The following is a 5,523-nucleotide window of genomic DNA, read 5'->3' as shown; positions in this document are numbered from 1 at the left end:
CTTCCTTGCATTTCTTTGTTCCCTTCGTGGGAGAACACGTGTGTAAACCTCCCTCATTTTTCAATAATCATCTCCCCTTTTAAAACTAGCTCTCCAAGATAAATAGTGAAAGACGTTCTCCGATTGTTAACGGAGGATGTGAAATCTGTGATCCTAACATATTTATTCTCATATATTAAAGGCATAAATACCAAAACCTTCTTGATTTTTGGTTACCCCTTTGATTCCCATTCTAACGATCGGTCTCGGATGTTTACAAATATGATGATAAACCTCCAACTCTTTATTCATAATAATAGAATATTGTCCGTTAAGAATAATGCGCTTCCAGTTCAGCATAGCACTTTGATGCAATTTATTGGTCAATGCAACTGTGGAAGGCGACGTAAATTTTGTTATTTTTACACATATATACAGTGTGTGTGTATTTGTAAATTAGTTCATATAAGAATATACAGTTTAGATAGGAAATAATTTCGTAGGAAGGTTGCCATAAAATGTGAAAAGGTGTCAAAGAAAATTAAATTTGATTACAAAGGTTAACGATGTTGAAAGTAGTAATAATAACAATATAACCATGATAATAGTAATACTGTAATATAATAGTACTAAGAACAATGACATTAATAATAACAATAAAGGTAATGATGGAAGTAATGATGATAATGATAATGATGATAATGGTAATAATGATAGTAACAATGGTAATTGTAATAATGGTTTTAGCAATAATGGTAAAAATATCAATGACAATAAAATCATGATTATAATAACGATAATAATGACAATAATAATGATAATAAAAATTGTCAATAATAGATGACAATAATGTTATGAGTACTATCATTATTGCTGTCATTATTACCCACTTTATTATCATCGTTATTATCATTAACAAAAATATTATACTCATCATTAACATTGCCATTACTAAGGCTTCTAAACCTTTCACTACCACAAGCCTCCTTAGCGGCCAGCTGATGTTCCCGCGACGGTTTGTGACAATATCATTATTGTCTGCTTACCGAAGTGACGATACCATTTTTGTTGTCTACTTACCGAAGTGACAATATCATGTTTACTATTATTACTCTTTCCTTACCGAAGTGTCACCCCGATGATTACTATTATTGCTGTCTACATACCTAAATTAAATGTTTTCGTTATTACTGTTATTACTCTCTGCTTACCGAAGTGACAATACCATTATCATTATATATATATATATATATATATATATATATATATATACGTGTGTGTGTGTGTGTGTGTGTGTGTGTGTGTGTGTGCGTTTGTGTGTGTGTGTGTGTGTTGTGTGTGTGTGTGTGTGTGTGTGTGTGTGTGTGTGTGTGTGTGTGTGTGTGTTTTGTATGTGTGTGTGTGTGTTTTGTGTGTGTGTGTGTTTGTGTGTGTGTGTGTGTGTGTGTGTTTTGTGTGTGTGTGTGTTGTGTGTGTGTGTGTGTGTGTGTGTGTGTGTGTGTGTGTGTGTGTGAGTGTGCGTTTGTGTGTGTGTGTGTGTGCGTGTGTGTGTGTGCGTTTGCGTGTGTGTGTGTGTGTGTGTGTGTGTGTGTGTGTGTGTGTGGAATATTAGATTTCTACTTAAGTATAGTCACCACCACCACTGTTTTCTCCTTCAAGTTAATCAATTATCTTAGGAATATTAAAATTATAATTCCTGTAATGAAGGGCCTAAAGAAACTAGTGTAAACTTTTCCTATTGTTAAGAAAAGTACTTCAAAGGTATTCCAATTTCAATATGTTATATAGTTTACTAGAAAGAAAGTGTTTCTAAATTAGTCACTGGAGAGTTCTTTAAAAAATGATAAAAGTATAAATGACAAGTATATACGTATATATTTATATGTGTAGTTGTGTATGTATATGTATATATATTTATATATACATATACATACACACTCGCACACGTATACATGTACACATATTTGTATATCTCTATATATACATATATATGTATATATACATATATATATAAAAGTTTATGCTTATATATTGTTAAATGTTTCTTGCTCTTATTTGTGAGACGACTATGTGGAGCATAAACATGTAACAATTTTAGCAGAGATTGAGATAAACGCCGAAACTTAATCTTTGATTTATTGGTGTCTTTTTCACGTTCACTAAACTAGTCTTGAGATCTGTCTCCCCAGCGGTGGCCGCAGACTCGGATATCTAGGGTGGTTGCGGGGCGATCTCCACTCGGGCGGGAGCCGTGACTCGTGACACCGGCATGAAGGCAGGAGTGTGGAATGCGCCGCCTCTCCGATGTCACCTCGCTCACGTCACAAACACTCAAAACAAAGATATCACATGTCAATATACTAATATATTAATTAGTATCACCCATTAATATATTTTCCACCACGACCGCTTTAACTATTTCGTTTATATAATTATATAAAATGCAAATTAACTAATTGTCTAAGCACTTCTTTGCTCCTCGGCCCTAGCCATCGCGCAACTGCGTAAAGTTCCCTCATTTCAGTCACCTACGTTTTGTTTATCATCCGTGAGTAGTTAACTAAAATAATTATATTATTACTTAATAATGGAATATATTAACATATATATATATATATATTATACATATATATATATTTGTGTGCTCATGTGTGTGCTCATGTGTGTGTGTGTGTGTGTGTGTGTGTGTGTATGTGTGTGTGTGTGTGTGAATGTATACATACATACACAGATGGAGATATATGTATATATGAACATACATACATATTCACACACATAAAGCGGCATACATACATATGTATACATACATATTTATAAACATATACATGCATATGTATATATATACATATATGTGTGTGTAGGTGGGTGAGTGTGGTGCACACACACACACACACACACACACACACACACACACACACACACACACATAATATATATATAGTTAGATCGATAATTAAGTAGATAGACAAATAGATAGATAGATAGATAGATAATATATGTATAAACATATATATATACATATGTATATATACAGATATATATGTGTGTGTGTGTGTGGGTGGATGGGTGTGAGTGTGTGTGTATATATACACAGTATTGTAATAATTTTATTACTCGTGTCAATAATATTTGCACTATTTAATTATATTAGTTACTGGCACTATAATCGTTGCCATGTATCACTAGTACTACTATTATTTTTGGTATAGGTATTTCCTTTTACTAACATCTTTGTTTTTATTATTATCATTAAAATTATTGTTATTGGGTATTTTTTTGTTACAAATGTTATCACTCTCAGTGATATTTTATCTTTACTATTATTCTGATAAATATAAAGAATATCATTATCATCATTACTTATAGTTTCCTAATTTCATGGCAGATTTAAGCGACAATGAAATCGTATTGCCAGTTGAATGATGACAGGTCATACAAGTTATTATCTTCTTTTTTTTTTTGACGTGAAAAACTTCGGGCTCGACGACGTCACACTATATATGTTACAGTACTATGCTATATCTAATTCTACAATGGAATGAATAAGCCAATCATATGAATTACAAAACAATATTCCCAAATTGATCAGGTATTAATCGGGTACTGATACTTAAATCAAACTCGATTCACTGCCGTCCGAAACCACAAGTATACCTTTAGGGTAGACTATAGTATGATACCTGCTGGTCTTCACTTCAAAGTAGAGCCATTTATGCGTTGCCTGTTAATAGCACCTTCAGCCACTACAAAATATGGATTGTCAATGAAAATTCAGTAGATGAAAAGAGAGGGCAGCAACCAAAGATATTCGATTACTGTTATATATAGTTAGATAGATGAGTAAATAAATTGGTAGACAGTTAGATAGATAGATATACACATATATATGTGTGTGTATGTGTATGTGTGTGTGTTTGTGTGTGTATAAATGTATATACATCTGTGCATGGTTACTGATTTATCTAGTTATATAAACGTTCTTATACATGTGTGCAAGTGCAGGAATAAATCATTTGCACAAAGACGATAATATATATTTTTTAAATTTATTAATTTTACACATATATTGTACAGTCTGTATTCACTCATGCTTACGGAAAATCATAATGAAATCTCGAGCCTAAACCGACACACACAAACAGCCCCAAAGTACCTGTCACCGAATCACAAATCCCTCTCAGAATGCAAGCAGAATCCTCCTCCTCCTCCGCCTCCTCCTCGGCATGTACTGCGCAGCGCGAGTTGCATTTCTTTAAGGAGCGCTCAAGGTGAATACAAAGAGGAAGAAGGAAAGGTCGAGATGTAGCATAGGAACGTGGGGGGGGGGGGGTATGCGAGGGGGAGGTGCATGGAGGGGGAGGGATATGAGGGGTATGGAAGGGGAGGGATGGGGTAGGAATATGGAGGGGGTGAGGGAGGGTAATGATGGAGGAGGGGAAAATTAGAGGGGTGGGAGCATGGACGTGGGAGGGATAAAGGAGGGTATCAGGGTACGGACGGAGGCGGGTGGGGGATCGGATAGAGTAAGGACATGGAGGGGTTTTGAGGGGGATGGGGGGATGGACGGGGAAGGGGTACGGGAGGGGGAGAGGCAGGGATAGGGCGGTGGGGCAATGGAAGGGGGAGTAGCACGGGGGGAGGTGGAGGTATGGCCGGCGGAGGGGGGCGGAGAAGGGTGTAGGGGGGATCAAGATAAAGAGGGGGAGGGGGGATAAGAGAGACGAAGTGTACTAAGTACCTATGATGTGTTGCCATATCGTATCCCTTTTAATATTGTGTTTGTTTTAAATATATCTTCTATTATTTGCATCATTTGTTCGACCTTTGTAAATAACAGACTGCAGGCGCCATGAACCCTATTCATTTACTAATATATATACTGTTTTCTTTCTTTCATTCTTTCTTTCTTTCTTTTCTAAGTCACCCCAAACCAACATGTAGTACTCGGAAGACAGTTGATTCAGGATTGCCTGTCTCTGTGTCTACAGAGCATATGGTGTGTGTATACATACTGTATATGTACGTATGCATGTGTGTGTGTGTGTGTGTGGTATACTTACATATACACATAAGGAAATAAAAAGAGCAGAAGTAATCATTACAAGAAAGACCAAGATCTTCACTAGCCATGAGCAAAAAATACCCTTCCTGCTAAAGAAACTTGGAAAGTCCAGACAAAACTGGTGTGACGCAATAACGGGAAGCGCCAGACCATAGTATCTGCACAAGGGGACGTTCCTGGAAGTAAGGTTGGAGAAGGGGGGGGGGGAGGTAGGAGTAACGGTGGGTATGGGGGAGGGGGGAGGGAAAGGAAGGCAGGAGAGACGATGGGTAGGGGGATGGGGGAAGGGAGAGGGAGAGGGAGGCAGGAGATACGATGGGTAGGAGGGTAGGAGAAGGGAGAGGGAGAGAGAGGCAGGAGAGACGATGGGTAGGGAGTAGGAGAAGGGAGAGGGAGACGGATGGGTAAGCAATGGGTGTCGGTGAGGTAGGTAGGTAATCGGGGCGGGATGTCTGGAGAGACGAGGGAGTAGGGGAGGAGTG

This window comes from Penaeus chinensis, chromosome 43, assembly GCF_019202785.1.
Source record: "Penaeus chinensis breed Huanghai No. 1 chromosome 43, ASM1920278v2, whole genome shotgun sequence".
In the NCBI taxonomy this organism is placed as follows: domain Eukaryota; kingdom Metazoa; phylum Arthropoda; class Malacostraca; order Decapoda; family Penaeidae; genus Penaeus; species Penaeus chinensis.
This window is presented reverse-complemented; position numbering follows the sequence as displayed.